General features: G+C 40.3%; 1 protein-coding gene across 2 annotated transcripts in view; it reads left to right on the plus strand.

The window, feature by feature from the left end:
• The window catches only part of grid1a (glutamate receptor, ionotropic, delta 1a), a 213,864-nt gene that overhangs the window by 46,488 nt on the left and 149,528 nt on the right, over nucleotides 1-17,848 (plus strand). The gene's annotated exons all lie outside the window — the stretch shown is intronic.

Genomic DNA, 17,848 nt, shown 5'->3' on the forward strand with positions numbered 1-17,848 from the left:
ACAGTACAGTAATTCCTTGAATATTGCGGTTAATGTAGACCAGGCATGGCCGCGATAAACGAAAAACCGCAAACTAGGATCACCCCCGTTATGACTGCAATACGTACATTTGATTATTAGATTAGATTAGATAACTTTATTCATCCCCCATGTTTTTGCGCCTTTGCGGAAATAGAAGTACAATGATCAAAAAGTGTATATTTAATAAATATTACAGCTATGCGCATATCAAAGGACTAATGTATTAATATCTAAACATAATATATATATACAAAAATGTAAATACTTTAAAATACTGTGCTCACAGTGAAAATAGTTCCTCTTCTCTTGATATAAATCCCCAAAAAGAGGTTAATGCTAGTTTTAGTCCAAGTCCTTTGTCTTCTTGTGGCCATGGGTCCATTGTCCGCGATTTTCGGGGGATTACTGTATACGAGTTTAGAGTAAAGGCCGCAATGTGGACTCAAACTCCCGACCATGTTGAAATGGGACAGGGTTGATGCATTTTCTCCTGTCATCCACTGTCCAATTATAACGCGGGTGTTTAGGTGTGTGTCATTTAGACAGCAGCCATCTGAAATCAAATTGTCGGTATTGCTGGAAAAAAAAATCGTATTTTGTTGTCGTTATTGTTTTCTGCTGACCTGACCACTTCTCAGGGAAAAAATAGGCATCAATAAGTCTTTGCAGTCGTGAGCCAGTTATGGCCAGGCGCATATTTTCCGGGGGAACATTTTATGGCACCCTCTAAAAAAAAACCTGCCGATCCACCTAGAGTCCTAGACCAAGGCTGGCGAACACATGCGGCTCCTGGTCAAATTAATGTTTTGCTAATTATATTCTCTCTTAAAACTCAAATTCATCAGGGCCCATTCGAAACAAATAATAAATTACATTTAAAAATAATTTGGCAGGTCAGATTTTTTTATGCTGCCAATTTATACGTTTTCCCTGTATTTTATACGTTTTTTGATCATTTCAAATCGTGCACGCCATATAACAACTTTTGTTCTGGATTTTCTTTTAAAGTAAGTTATATGTAAAACTGATCTCGTTTTACCCATTTTGAATCGTCTCGGTCACTGGTACCAGACGAAAACGTCACATTCGATTGCTAATGTTGCTTTGAGAATGATATGCAGTCACTTCCGCCTTTTCACTATATAAATATAGCGTGACAGCAAGCAATGTACCCAGATGCTCAAGCTGTCAGCGCCATACAGCATATTGAATTTATGGGCACTTGGTCCAATTTGGGGAAAGTTTTAGGCTTTTAAGTGCGCCCTATGTGAGTAAATGTGTGCTGCGTTGCAATTGTACGGTTTATTATAGCTTAATAATGGGAATTGCAGGCATTAATAAGGGGATAAATTGTCCGAGATTCACAGGTATAGTTTGGCTCTTTGAATCTCACAGTTTTAAATTTTGGCTCTTTGACTCTCACAGTTTCAAATTTTGGCTCTTTGACTCTCACAGTTTGAAATTTTGATTCTTTGTGTATAACTTGTTGGCCACACTTTCTATAGACCGTTGGGCTAGAATTTAATTAAGAATATTATTTTTCCAGCCAGTTGTCGGAGGATTTAATTGGGTTTGAGTGACGATATTCCAGGCGAGAGACAAAAGGCTTTTCATCTGTACTTATACGAGCAGTTTGTTGCATTGAATCACTTTTGGATTATGCAGACCACAGGGAGAAAACAACCTACCTCTCTTGCCCTTTTGTTGTTCTTGTTCTTACTCTTCGCCACGTTCTGCTATCCCAGCTGCCTATTTATCCCGCGGACGTCCTCGTCCCTCCATTCGTCTTCGCGGGTCCACCTCTCGCTTCTGCCAGTTTCTTTTATCTCCTCTTTCTTATTTTAAATATACTAGCGGACGCGGGGAGGCTTTTACGGCTATCGTTTGTTGTTTTCTCCCTGGCTGCCTTTCCTGTTTTCTTCTCGGCCTTGGCGGCCAATCCCTCTCGGAGGATTTACGCGAGCTGGGAGCGGAGGCCAGATCGAGATGAGAGAAGGTGGGCGACGGCCCGTGTGAGATTGGACTGACCTCCCGACGAGGCGAAGATGAATAGCGAACCGCGGATAGAGAGAGTCTGACGCCGTGCTAATTAAATTCCACTTCATCCCGTTCCTTGGCTTTTTTTTCTGGGTCGGGTGAGCCCGTTTTCGCCGGCGATACGAAGAGACGAGGACGAGTGGCAGGACGACGGAAGTCGGGCGGGGAGATGGAATGACCAACGTGAAACAGACAGCGAAATAACGATGCCGTCCATACTAATTGGATTCTGATTCTTCTTCATAGAGATGGGTTCGTGTGCCCAAAAACTCAATTCGACCCGCCAGCCACAAGCGGTGGCGACTAACCAATCACGCTAATACAGTGTTTTCGTCCAATCCAAAGGACGCCGCTCGATATGGCCTCTCTTGTGTCACGCCAGTCAGTCCGAGAGCTTTTCAGGGGGCCAAATACTTGAAATGATTTGGCTTTTAATGAGAAAAATCGCTGTTGTAATGATCTGGGATCTAAACATTGCCGGCGAGTTATTCTGCGCTTACGTAAGCATTAAAGCGTTACAGAGTTTTTAATTTCATTAATCCAATTTAAACATTCTTGAACTTCACGAACTGTGGAGAATGACTTCTTGGACCTATGGTAGAGTTTTATTTGACCAGAGTTTGCTTTATTTGAGGAATTTTAGTTTTAAGCTAAGACCCTGCTCACAGAAATAATTTACCGTATTTTCCGTACTGTATTGCTCAACTAAGTCTTGAATTTTCTCGACAGTCTGCCTTAAATATATGGATCAATATTGGTTATTCATTGTATGAAATTCCTTTTAGCACAACTCCATCTAGTTGCTATACAACACAACTCCTAACAACTACTACTATTACAACTACTACAACCCCTACTACTACCACTACTATTACTGCGCCTTATAATCCAGTCCGCCTTATATATATGAAACCAATTTTAAGCGCCTTTTAGTGCGGATAATACGGTAAATGATTAGCTTAAAACAAAAATTCCTCAAATAGAGCAAACCTGGTAAAATATTTGTTCTCTGAAAAAAATAATAGCACTTATGGATGTTATTCTCTAATTGTAGTAATGCTATAGAATGAAATAAATAACCGCAAGTACAGCTAGTTGTAAACCGATACGCACCTGATCAGGATTTAGACCTTGGTCCGTCCGTCTATCGAGTTGTAGAGTATCTAACAGCTGTAACGTAAGATGCCGATCCAGTTCCGTACTTGTGTTGTGTGTCGTGTTCGCTCAAGGTTAGACATCCAATATGTGGAAAAGCTAGAGTAAACTAATAAACTGCCAATACAGTGAGGCACCCTCATATTTTTCACACAAAGTGAATTAGTAGCACTCGTAAGAATTATCACCGACGCTGGCAGACTTGACGATTTACTCTTGCACCCTGCAATGAATTCACCGCACATGTTGTCACCAATGAAAGAAGCTATTCACACTTTTGCCAAACAACTCTCAAATAATCAACATAGTAATATCCATAAAACAGCCTGCATTCCATTAATTTGAGTCCAGCATTTCCAAAACGCAGGCACATTTATTACACTAGCACCACCATGGCATTCTAACAAACATTGCTCGATCCTTGCGCAAAATAAACACATCAGTGTCTTAAAATACATGAAAATAATAATAAAACTGAATTTACATAGTGAAAGTGAGCGAGTGTTCTACAACAGCAGTGGAAAAAAACAAAATGTTCTTTAAATAATGCGATATTTGCCAATGTAGGTCTGCCACTATTCTATTTAATTCAAATATTTCCAATTTTATTCTAACGTGCACATCATTATCCATCCATGCATGTTTACAGATAAAATAAACATGTACTTTTCCGAATTTAGCCTGCAATTGACTTACAAAAAGTTTCTTTCTCATAGTCAATATTGAGAGAGCATCTATTTTCACCAAGTAGAACCAGTACAAAAATATTGAGCTAATTCCCGTCTGCGTGAAGCCGAATTTTTCAAGTCAACAACATCTATTTCCAACGCCTGGCCCGCACTTTTTGTTTGCTCCTCCATCACGGCACACTTGTAGCTTCGCGTTTCCCGCTGCGTTGCCAAGAAGGGGGCGTCCCCCCCTGTGCTCATTACTCGCCTCGCTCATCGCACTCCCCATGCCCGCCTCCGCTGAGCGCCTGCCGCACGCTCCACGTCACCCCTCTCCAGCGCGCAGCCTCTATAAATATTTAACCACTCCTCCGCTTTGTGCGCCCTATGTGCTTCATTCTTCTACTTCTCTCAGCATCCACTGTACAACTACCGTCTTCTTTACTATTACTTGAACAGCACGTTATATGATTACAATGACTACTACCGTATTTTCTCGCATATAAGCCGTATTTGTCGCCCGAAAAAATGATGTCTGAATGGAGGGTACGGCTTATATGCGCACAAATTAGACTTGACATGCACAAAACTACATGGTGACAAAGACAAAACGCCATAACGCAAGACAATGAGGCCAATGTGGTCATTTATTTTAAAATTGAGGGAAGATAAACAGATGAAATGCTAAACAAAATTTATCTTGACGTTTATGAATGAAATTCAAGCAAAAAACGTATTTTGCAACGTGAAAAAACTTACTTGTGCCTGCCATTGCTCGCCATCTTACCTAGGGATGACAAACCAGACCGCTACGCACACACTTCCTGGTTGTACTGCTCACCTGACTTCCTTTTTGAATTTGTGTACGTGCAGGCAACACCCTTTCCAGCAGACAATCCTTTCGATTCATACAGTATCTCAGAAATATCACGTAACACATTTGTACTCTATTAAAACCATGAATATCCTCCTCAGTTCCAGGGGAAACAATGTTGTCCAATCACATTTATTTTGAGATTTCCTCAATGTATGTGAAGTAATTGGAATACTGGAAAATAAATTTGGTATCAATGGAAAGCTCTGAATGTCCTCTATAGAGCACAAATGCGATTGGATGCACTAGGTGGGAGATATTTAGGTTTAACAATGTCCTCAACAGAGGACAAATTTGAACTTCTGGTAGTCAGGAGGATTTGAAGGTGAAAATTGTGAATCAGGGGCGTCTTATACGAGAGAAATTGTCAAATTCAACCATTTTAAGGCAATTTTAAAGGTACGGCTTCTACGTGAAGGCAGCTAATATTCCAGAAAATACGGTATTTCTCATTTTCTCCTTTTCTAGAAATGTACTCTAAAAGTATCAATGTATTTAGTACAGTGAAATGTAGGTGTGTTTTCAGTACGTTTTGCGAGAATTCCTTAGCCGGTTTCGATTTGTTTTTAAAGTTGTTTGCATTTAAGCAAGTAAAATTTGAAGAAATATACTTGTTTTTTTTGGTCATATGAAGTAAATAGACAAACTTTAAGCATGCGAGCAGAAGCTATGGCCGGTGTAAAACTCCCCGTAGTAGCTTTCCATTTTTTGTTATCCAGCGAACACTTGTCAGGCTTTGATTCCTGGAGTAGCCTCGGAACAGCCTGCTGGCTCGTCTACCTTTTCTTCCTTTTCACCCTCGAAAAATACCCAGGTAATCACGATACTTTCATGTATTTTTTTCCATCTTGTACAGCCTGACCAGGCGCAAGCCACGGCTGCAAAAGCTCACTCATTTTTCCGTTTTTTGTGAGTCTGTGCCTTCCGACAGGCAGGCTGTTTACCCTCACATATCCATACCTCAAAGCTACAAATTCAATCTGGTGCCAAAATGCGATGAAAGCACAACTGTAATGACTTTCAATAAGTTGCCATCTCTTTATATGGAAATGTGGTTGGCTGGTAGAGAACACACAGGAAAAACATCATTTTTTTCCTCAATTCCTCTCGAAACCGCTGCACAATAGAACCTTTCATTAGCCCTCACGTAAGCTTTTCTATTTTTCTCGCTTTGAAAGAAATACAAATACTTTTTGCTTTTTTTATACCCAGGATTGTTACAGAAGATAAGTGTTTCTCTCAAGCCATCCACAGCCAAGTGTCACAATGACATGAATAGGGAAACGATGTACTTAGCCTTGTTTAAACAGGAATCGAAAAAAACCCGGAGACGCAAACACATCACCTAAGCTAAAGTGGAAGACGGCCTTGCTCGCTCACAGAATGCCATCTCACGATTGGCTGCAACGTTACATACAGACACGGACGGAGTACCGTATTTTCTCGCATATAAGCCGTCTCTGTGTATAAGCCGTACCCTTAAAATTGTAGAATTTGACAATTTCTCTTGGAGAAGAAGCCCCCTGATTCACAATTTTCACCTCCATATTCAAGGTTTTAATAGGGAGTAGAAATATGTTATGTTGGAGGGAAAATCTTAAGAAAAATCATCGTACGTAGTATTTCTGAGATTTTGTATACATCAATTGCTGAATTGCACTTTGCCTGCACGCAGACAAATTCAAAACGGAAGTCATGTGAGCAGTACAACCAGGAAGTGTGTCTGTAGCAGTCTAGTTTGTCATCCCTAGGTAAGATGGCGGCGCCCTAAGTGAACAATGGCAGGCACAAGTTTTATGCAAGATACATTTTTTTTCTTGAATTTCATTCATAGACGTCAAAATAAATTGTGTTTAGCATTTTATCTGTTTATCTTTTCTCTATTTTGAAATAAATGACCGTATCGGCCGCATCGTCTTGCGTTATGGCGTTTACTGCATGTCAAATCTAATTTGTGCGCATATAAGCCGTACCCTCGATTCAGACATCTTTTTTAGCGACGTATACGGCGTATATGCGAGAAAATGCGGTATATTTTATTATAAATCCACTTTCAATTATTCTTCTATTGTCCAAATGATCATTTCAGCAAAAATCAGCAAAGAAATTGAAGATTTGTTGTGGTCGGTGGCAAGGAAGCGCTTATTTAGTTTGACCATAGCGTGTGGAAAAGCTTGTGGGAAGTTCTCTCTGCACGCCAGGTAGTCGTGGAGTCAAGCAGCTTTACCGCTTCCATCAAGGTCCCTGTCGAGGTTTGTTTACGCTCAGCATTTTGACTTGTTTTGATAGATTCAACGCAGGAAGCTGACATTTGCCAGGGCGGGATCGACGGAGCAATGTTGACATGTTCTGCTTAAATCCTCTCGTATACACATTAAACTCCGCAGTGAAAACGCAAAGGTATTACACCAAAAATATAAAATCTAACTGCAGTAGAATCCTTGAAACTTTTCCACCGCATGCATAAAGGAAATGGAAATTAGTGATGTCTCGATCTGATAATAGCTGATTCGGTCACAAGATTGGATTAGATTGAATCTGGTAGTGGTGTGTGTTTTCAGTACTATTTGCTTTTAGGCTGCTGTCAATCAAAGTAAAAGGCAAATGTGTCGGTTGAGTGAGACTACGTACTGCTCTTTAGTAACTAATAAACGACTAGTAACAGAGTGTGATATTTTGGAAAAATAGCAAATATTATGACTTGTCATTTATTGGTTACATTGTTTTTAGCACTATTCTTACTGGTCTAAAAGTATAGGTATCAGATTGTTATTGGCAAAATGCATCTTGGAAAAAATGGATTGGAAGTTTAAAAAAAAATGCATTTGGAAAGCCTTTAATTGAAATTCCTGGAACGTATCCCACATTCAGAAATTAGTATATAAAAACTACTGGGTGGAGTTATGGGGGACCTTATTCAAAGAGCCTATATAATATGTTACCTTAAATTATAGCAGTGAGAGCAACAAAATTCTACCTGAAACATAGCTCAGGAAGTCTGTAAAACATATTTCCCTACTGGATTTGTGATCTGCGCTTTTTTAAAGGCCTTTCGTGATTTATCGTCATAGGCCAGTTTGTATAAAAGTAATGCTGTCATTAAAAGTTGTTGTTTCTCTGATTTATCATCGCAGTTTTCTCTAATTACCTTTTGCTGCTGTGAAAACCACAGACAGACGGGGTTCTAAGTGAGACCTGTAAACATCGGAGTGGATCTAAGCCCCTTTTTAGAAATGCTTTTCAATTCCTCGACATTTTTCAGTTCTTCCGCCGTCAGGTAATCACTCAAGATCTGATTAATCCGGCGCACTGGAAATGACATCACTGGCTACGAAGGACTGTAAAGCGCTTCGGCGACAGTGGCCGTCCTTGCCAACGAGCAAGGGCATAACAATGACTATTATGGGTTGTACGGTCGACTTGATTAGTTGACTTTAAAAACACCTGTGCACAATGTATTCACTGACGAACGTAATAGCTTAGCTTCACTGTAATTGACACAATTGCCGTTTAGACAACAATTCTGTCAGCAAGGACGCGGTCACCCTGGAAAATTGGCGCTCTGGTTTCAAAACAAAGGCAAGTCTACGGGCGAGAAAAATGGCAGAATATTAAAGTTTAGTTTGTCACCCGAGGGGAAGTGAGATATCTTTTTCCCCAACACTGACACGCAGTTGTCGGGCCTTCTTATACACACACAAAAGCCTTTTCATTATAGAGAAGTATTGAGTTGACTATTATTCTTCACCTGGGATCACGCAGGGAGGATTTTTTCAAAATGTCAACTGCACAGTTAGATTGCGCGGCGTGATACGGCCATCACGTTTCATAATGCCTCAGATTTAGGGCGTGCAAAGGAATCCAGATAAAGGTCCCTGTCAGAGCAGGGAACTCAGAGTTTTTGTAGTGATGGGACTCAAAGCGAGTCGATGCTGAGACCGGTCGCCACCGTGCAAGCCTAGAAAGTTTGTCAAACGTAAACAGGTTTATATCCAGAATGCGGCTTGGATCCTCCATATAAACTAACAAAAACAACAAATGCAGTTTAAGGATGCAAAGAATTTAGTAAAAAATATATTTCCATCTTACCTCATTTACATAACAACTGCTTGAATATTTATTCCGCAAACACTTCTTTTCTTGCCCATTTAGCATTCAGTATTGTTCGTACTAAAGCCTTGTCAAACAAGGACACGCCGAAAAAAGAAAATGTTTTTAATCGAGAAAAAATAAGCCATGCAAACAATTCCCGGTTTACGCCAGAAGCGGGACACAAATACTTTGGGATGGAATTGACGCGGAGACACGCTATTACCTCTATTTCCGTTGACAGTTTTAGCCGCATCGTAATGGGAATGTGACGAGGGGTCCGGACCTTTCCGCAAGCGCTGACTGGCTCATTTCAATTGGGTTAATGAGGTTTCCGCCATCTTTTCATCCTGAGCAAATGGAACATCAGGGCTTTCATGCAAATGGGTTCTATCAAGTCCATCATGTTTTTTTTTGTTTGTTTTTAAAGGCCAGATTGGTCCTGGGAATTTCAAAAGTTTGCGGCTCCCGGCTCTTTCATGTTGAACGCTAACCGTGAAATAATGGGTGCCGTGTTCTAACGCTGCAGTGGTTATTTTAGCACAATAGGCATTCAGGACAACGCACCCACACTAAACAACACTAGTGTTGGCTTGCTATGTAGCCTGCTCTCAACAAAGTCCTATTTTATCGTTTTTGCACGATTTGTGAAAAAAATTCCATACCTGTCAACTTCGGCCAATTGCTCTCCTAATTAATGATTGCCATTCCCCTTATTAAGCAATACATAACTAACAAATGCAACGCGGAACATATTTACTCACATACGGTGCACTTAAGTCTAAAATTTTCTCCAAAGTGGACAGAGTACCCAATCAGTATGCACTAAAGTCAAGATTCTGTAGATGTCGCTGACTGTTAGACTGTCTGGGTACATTGCTTGCTGACACGTTATATTCATATAGTGAAAAGGTGCCTTTGCATATTATGCATGACAATATTAGCAGTCAATGATGGCGTTTTTGTCTGCTACCACTAACCAAGACGATCCAGGTAAAATTGGGTAAACCGAGATCCGTTTTACAAAAAAACGTACTTAAAAAATACATACAAAAGTTGGTATACGGTGTACACAATTTGAAATGATTAAAAAAACGTATAAAATACGGGAAAAACATAAGTTGATAGGTATGTAGACTTTCAGACTGAATACAATGGCACAACGATGGCCATTATTCAGCATAGCATTGTGTAATCCTATTCACACTGTGTCAATATTTACATTCCGACTAATGTTGCAAGTAGAGGGTACTCTAACAGGGCCTTTTGTTTTTACAGAAAACAACAATGGTTGGGGAGAGAATAATCAAAGTGATGTAGACCAATTTTGCACAGGATATGTCAGAGGGTCAGAGTTCCTCTCTGGAGAATTGTCGTTGCTTTGAGGCGTAATGAAGAGCAATATGTCACTGGCCATATGGCTGCGGTCAATGTGTTAGAGCCGCTTGGCGCCTGCTGAGAATGGACGCCCTGTCGAATTTTTTTATTTTAATTTTAATTTCCTATTCTAATAGAGAATTTTCATGAGTTTGGGGTGTTCAATTAATTGTGGCGATAATCTCTACCTACGCAGTGGTATCTCAATCCATATGATACCTAGATCGTAACTGAAATGGCTGGTGTAAAACAGCAATTTTGCCTGTAGGGATGAATTGAAAATTGTGTATTTTTTTAAAAATATATTTTGGGGAATTGGGCGGTCCGCCAGCGAGTGGTTAGCGCATTGGCCTCACAGTTCTGGGGTTGAGGGTTCGATCCCAGGTCGGGCCTCACAGTTTGGAGTTTGCATGCTTTCCCCGGGCTTGTTTGGGTTTTCTTTGGGTACTCTGGTTTCCTCCCACATCCCAAAAACATGCAGAGTAGTTCTGGTTGAACACTCTAAATTGCCCCTAGCAATGAGTGATTGGTTGTTTTAGTCCTCGTGCCCTGCGATTGGCTGGCCACCGATTCAGGGTGTCCCCGGACTAGTGCCCTAAGTCAGCTGGGATAGGCTCCTTGAAAATGAAGGAGTGAGTTTTTGGGAATTGCACATTATGCCTAAATTTACCAAAAGTGGTGGATGACCTGAGTATGTTGGGTAGCACCTCGTGCGAACGGGACAGCAAACCCGCAAGCCAACAGACGGCATGGCCCTTCATCAGATAGGGTCAGTGGCCCAGAATCCGGCCCGAGAGGACCTGCTGGTCGGACAGACTGTTTAACCGCCACGAGTAGACAAATGGGGCGGCCCGTTGCCTGGGGAGGGAAGGGCATCTGACGGAGTCAAGGGTGAGATGCTACACATCGTGAATTTGTGTGTGTGTGGTGGCTGTTGTTTGATGGAGACACAATGGACAGATGGCCTTTGTCTGTTTGTTTGGTATGCATTTGTGGAAGTCCTTGAAATTGGCATTCGTCTTTCACTTTTAAGAGGGATGTAATTTTTCATCAGGGAAACGTAGACCACAAGTTTGGACCACTTACTGGATGAACCAGAGATTTTATGGAAAGCACGCTTTATGGAAAATATAAACGTAATAAAACAAGCGATGTCTTACACCAAGTTAAATATTTTCCTTAGCCTTCTTGCAGTATAATCCTGACCGTGTTTTCATGTATAAAGGGATTTAACAAATAGACCAAACAAACATTAACGCTAATGTCCTTATTCATTTGACGCTGTTACAATTACAGCCCGGGAGTCCATTTTTTTCATTTTTTTCTAATCCTGGCTTCTTTTTAATAGGCGTAGCGTCATAATGTTCCATTTCTCTTGCCGCCAACTCAATACAGACTCCGAAAAATTGCGCAGTAGCACAGTAACGAGGTCAATTGCCTTTTTTCCCTATAAAAAACAATGATTATTCATGTTCATTTGCGAATGAAGTTCAGGTCGCGGGAGACGAGCCGCGTTTAAACGATGATTTACGTGCACAGCAATGGACGCCACTGAGACACATTATTGGCGTAAACCAGGCATGTCCAAAGTCCGGCCCCCGGGCCAAATGCGGCCCGTGGACAAATTTTTACCGGCCCGCGGCCTCTATCATGATTTTTTTTTTTTTTTATTTTTTTTTTTTTTTTTTTTTTTTTTTTTTTTCATCATGAAATCAATAATATGCGGCCCGCTAGCACTGTTGACCACAGTATAAAATACATGTGTACAAAAAGCTATTTTTCATATTTTTCATTTCACCAGAAGATGGCAGTAGCCCTGTGGCCGCACTCTGGCCGCCGTGACCCTTGACCTTGCGTGATCGTTTCAGCCCAGCCCATTTCTAACATGGCGTCTGTAAACAAAAAAAGGAAAGTTGACCGCGAGGGCCGCCGCTTCCAGGACAAGTGGAAATTTGAGTATTTTTTCACTGAAATACGAAACAACTGTGTCTGCCTAATTTGCCAAGAGACTGGCTGTTTTCAAGGAATTCAACATCAAGAGGCACTACCAGACGAAATATGCTAGCTACGACAAGCTAACTGGGAACAAACGCGGTGAAAAAGTGAAGCAACTGGAAGCTGTTTTAACGGCACAGCAAAGCTTTTTCACAAGAGTCCGTGAGTCAAATGAAAATGCCACAAAGGCAAGCTACAAAGTGGCAACGCTGATTGCAAAGCACTGCAAACCTTTCACTGAGACTGTAATGAAAATGGTTGAGAAAATTTGTCCCGCGAAGAAGCAAGAGTTTGCCAATATTTGCCTGGCTCGTAATACTGTGGTACGGAGAATTGAAGACGTTTCATTAGATATTAAGAGACAGTTAGAGGCAAAAGGAAGTGAGTTTGAATTTTTCTCGTTAGCGTGCGATGAAAGCACGGATGCGTCCGACACCGCTCAGTTACTGATCTTTTTAAGAGGAGTGGACAATGACATGAACGTGAGTGAAGAGCTTCTGGACCTCCAGAGTCTGAAGGGCCAAACAAGAGGAACGGATTTATTTGTTTCTGTTTGTTCCACCGTAAAAAAACCATAACGGTCAAATTTCCATGGTTAGTTACTACTACTACATTCAAAGAATGTCAGGCTAAATAGTCGGCCCCCACACATTTTCACCTTACCAAATCTGGCCCTCTTTGCAAAAAGTTTGGACACCCCTGGCGTAAACGGAAGCCTGCATCTCATAAATGCATCTGCATTGATTTGGACTTCCCGCCGCCACGCGGGACGGGAGGCCATAGCTCTCGCAGGAAGGACGGCATGGGTTCGACCTCGAAGAACCCAAAGAATACAATGATGCTTCCTGCTGACTAATCTCGCCATCTGGCCAATTGCTGCCGTCAATTCTATATAGCATGTAAATTTAAAATATGTAGATGGGTTTTGTAATGAACGTAATTCAATGCAAATTATTTGGCTAACCATGGCTCCTGAAACTGAAAAAAAACGGGAATAGCACAACATATGAGAATTTTGCATTGTTATGGTCCTGTAGGACACAATTTTTATCGTATCGAAGCAGCGGGAGCAGCGTAATATAGCAGAGCATATGGTAAAGTTAGTTTGTGGTAGGATCTTTTGGGCGTATAATGTGCTTTGCGGTGTGTATCAGCACCTTGCGTTATGGCTATAACTCGCCTCGAGGTCGCTGGTGGCTGAGAGGAAGCTAGAGCGTGACGTGAATGAGCAATAGTCTTCTACTTGCGTCCTGTTTATTCTCTGCCCTTTTTATTTATAGCCGCCACTGATCAGCGGTGGAAAAATACAAGCGGTAGAGCACTGACAAGGAACATCTACCCATGCGACCTGGGCTCTCTGGAAATCAATACGGGTCTCGCGCTGTCATAGCACAATAATCCCTGACGGATTGAATATCGGGTCAATCACTTGACTTGAGAAAGAATTGGAAGCTCTGCGGTGAGACTGCTTTGATAGTTTTGATAGCAATAAAGTTAACCTCGGTTACTGCGACAGTTCCAATTCAAATTCGATATTGTTCACGAACCTGTGGTCAGGGGAATAATTCTTTCTGACATGTGAATTGTTGCCCCACACTACAATTATGGCGGTCGCTGATTGAAAACTGAAACTACCGAACAAATTAAATTGGGGAGGTTCATTGTTCTAGATACGTACGTAGTCCATCGGGTTATGGATGCAATAATTTGAAAATATACTATAATTTAAACAGGTTTCTTGATTTCATGTTTTGTAGATGAGTAGTTTTAAAATCCATAACTGCTAACCAATCAGAGAAGTTAAAAATGACTACTTGCTATCCAATATGGATCAGAACGATCTGATTAGAAGTCAAAGAAAAATGCCAATGAAACCTCCTTGCTTTTAATTTGCTCTAGGAACAATTAATTACTTAAATCTTAAATCTATGCAATACGTACATCATCCTTTTGGCTTTGGAATATCGGAAATGAAATGTATATATATAATACAAATATTCTATTGTGAAGAACGTTGGCCAGTGTTTATTCTAGGGTAGTCAAGCCAGAGTAAAAGCCACATTTAATTCAATCGTAGTCCTTACTACACATATAATACTGTAGTAGGCCACACATGCTCCATTTAACAATTCCACTATGATGCCCCATTACAGCGTGTGTGTGCAGCTGTGTTTGGCAGTGTTTAAAAGCACGGCACCTCATCCTCCTCCATTAGACGAATGATCTTCCCAAATTGGGGAGATGGCGTAGCAGAGAATAGGTGGACAATGGTCTCGTTGCAGGGCATTAAGCGCAGGCAATACCATTAGCTAGCATTGCAGTCAGGACCCCACTTAGCGCTCGCTGGCGCCATCCCATCATCTGTGATGAACTGGTGGGGGAGCTCACGCAGGCCCCTTTGCTGATTTGAATCCAAGATGGACGTCCACAGCTGATGCTTCAGGTTTTTGTTTTCTCAATTGACAGACCGGACGGACCGCATATTTTTATGTCAAAAGCAAAATATCTTGTATTTAGGTGGCACTTACGTATTTTTTTCTTACGTTATTTGACTTCATTTTACCAAGTTCGCATAACAACTCGCATTTAAAGTTTCCATTTTTAGGCCTTTTCAGTTTTTAGGGTGAAAAAACTATGGCACTAAACCACAGTAAATGTATATGTGTAGATTTTTATGTCAAAAGAAAAATATCTTGTATTTAGGTGGCACTTACGTACTTTTTCTTAAGTTATTTGACTTCATTTTACCAAGTTCGCATAACAACTTGCATTTAAAGTTTCCATTTTGAGGCCTTTTCAGTTTTTAGGGCGACAAAACTATGGCACTAAACCATAATAAATGTATATGTGTAGATTCGAAATCTGCATTATTTTAATAAACCTACTTTTTCAATTAAAAAAGCAAAATAGATAACACACTTCAACTAGTCCAATTTCCACCTATCTTATACATTAAACAGTAGTGTAGAAAACGTAGCATAAGCGTATTATTTTTTTTATGCATGGTAGTAACTAAATGAAATAATTGACACTACATGAAATATTTTGTAGCAGTATGTTTTATGATGTCGATCATGAGTAATTTTTATTAATGAATTTTGAGCACCTCTGGTTAAAATTGCGTTCTGTTGCAAGCAATTCATTTGGGACGCCACTTTCTTTGATCTTTTACTGCTCTCTAATTGGATTGTTTTGCTCATTAAGACTTTAATGAATTGTTTAGCTCGTCTACAGCATCAAAGTTGTCATTACCATTATTATCCTCTACTAATCTGATTTTTGTGTGCCACATACTTTTTTTTCGGGTCGTAATTAAGGAGAATAGCAAAAATGGAACACGAAATTAGGGTGGAAAAGCCCCCCCCCCCCGTCAGCCACCTTGACTAAACTAATACCTCATTTTAAAAGGAGATTATTAGAGTATATTTCATAAGCTAACGACTCAGATTTAGTGCACGCCAATGTTAAATCCGCAAAGTGAGATGATACATGATGCTTTTAATAACTTGAGGCGATTTAACAACATATATAAAAATTATGAATTCACGTGCGATAAACCTTCATTTAAGTTGATCGGCAGTGCTTGCAAATCCACTCTGCTTTTTTAGGCCTTGCGATTGGACCCGTTCAAGCGGCAGTGAAGGTGTTTTTCACGTGTCTGCTTGAGATTAATCAAACATTGAAATTTTCACTAAGAGCGTGCAGCTGAATTTAGAACCGTGCAGATCCATCAGCTGAGCGGGACACCCTGACACGGCACCGCACTAGCTAGAATTGAACTGACATCCTTCATTGGGCTGACAACGCTGCGGAGTAACATTACCGTATTTTGCCGTTTAATATACCCAGGTATATTCAATGATTTTTGCTTTTTTGAGCCTCCCGTTTGTGCGCCATTTAATATACCCCTGCCGTTTAATATACCCAGTATATTAAACGGCAACTCAGTTTTTTTTGGCAAGATTTGTATGGTGTTCATGGTGGCATAATTATAGATACTTAAGTTCATTAAAATTCCAAGTCAGACTTTATTCAGCAGTAAGTAGTTTTAACCTGAGCAGTTAGTAGTTTTAGTTTGCAAAACGTTGATGCACCCCGTCACGGCATAAAGAGTGCATAGTGGATCGTACCTTCCCGTTTGTGCGCCATTTAATATACCCCTGCCGTTTAATATACCCGGGTATATTAAATGGGAGGTATATTAAACTGCAAAATATGGTAGGCCACTTTGGACTCCTTTCAAAATTCCCTCCTGTTTGACATGCTAGATGCCGTTAAAGATACTACGTCAAACTCCCTGATATTGTTGGCCAAAGACAGGAGGACATTGTAATCCGAGGACTTCTTGTATAAGCCTTGTTGTATAAGGCTAGTTCTTCAACGGGATTGTAAATCTCCACAAAGGTGACTTTTGTACAAGAAGGACAAACGAATGATTATAGACTCATACACCTCGGATAGACTCATTTTCTTAGAATACCGTATGAAAGGGGTCTCAATATTTCAGTTCCCAATGCCATGTTAGATTAGCATATACAGTTGATCCAAAATCAGGTTTACTATGTGTCTAGAATCCGAGTTTCTCATCTTTCACTATTTTAGTGATAACATTTCCCAGGTTGTAACATACGTAAACGCCTTGAAACTTGCCCTGCGGATCCTTTTCATTTTTTTTGTTGGCTTATGTTCACTCATCCGTGTTCGTCATGCACATTTCCTTTTGTGTTTAATTATCTTTATTATAATTGGTTGTGTTATTTCTGCAGGGGTTATAAAGTTTAACTGTTAGTTTGTCGAATTGGCCACTCATTAGGTACACTTACAACGCGAAATTATGTCCAATTCGAAAGCCGTGATTCTCTAAGGGTGCATTAATAGACCGACTTTTTGCTTTCAATCAAAACTGAGGGTTATATTTCAGACTGGTGTACAAAAACTTTTATTGGATCCCGCTAATCAGCTCCTAGTGTGTGGTTTTCATTGCTGAGTCTGTTCTCTAGATCCGAATCAAATGCCAAGTTAAGTCATTATCATTCATCAAGCTGCTTCACAGTTATTTGCCGTCAAATTCACTTTGCACTCCAAAGACAAATAGTACACTTTCCAGCGGCTCATCTTTGCTTAAGTCCTCGTCGGTGATAATTAACTTATTTGTCAAGTGGATACAACTTCGCCATCAGACGTAGTTTGAATGAAGTCACCGCTTCCATTTGTATAAAGCCAGCAGATGAATTTGTATTTGGGTGAGATGACAAGTGAAGATAAAATCCAATTAGTGGAACTCAGATCAGATAGAGTAATAAAATGTCTTGGGGGGATTTTATACCTGCAAAGTGCTAAGGGCAACTTTTGAATTATGGACTAATTTGTATGAAGCATAGAAACTATTAAGGTAATGTGTCACGTTGAATATTCCTCCCTAGCTCCTCAGAAAGAAAAAAAAACATGTTATGCACTGTGTAATCTGTCCACATAAAAGCCATATTTTATTTGTTTCAACTCAGTCCATGATTAGTTATAAATCTGTGTGGAATTTGCTTGTACTCTACTTAAAGTATATGTTTAGATCTACCGTATTCTCTCGCATATACGCCGTATTTGTTGCTAAAAAAAAAAGATGACTGAATCGAGG

Source organism: Stigmatopora argus, chromosome 11, assembly GCF_051989625.1.
Source record: "Stigmatopora argus isolate UIUO_Sarg chromosome 11, RoL_Sarg_1.0, whole genome shotgun sequence".
NCBI classification, from domain to species: domain Eukaryota; kingdom Metazoa; phylum Chordata; class Actinopteri; order Syngnathiformes; family Syngnathidae; genus Stigmatopora; species Stigmatopora argus.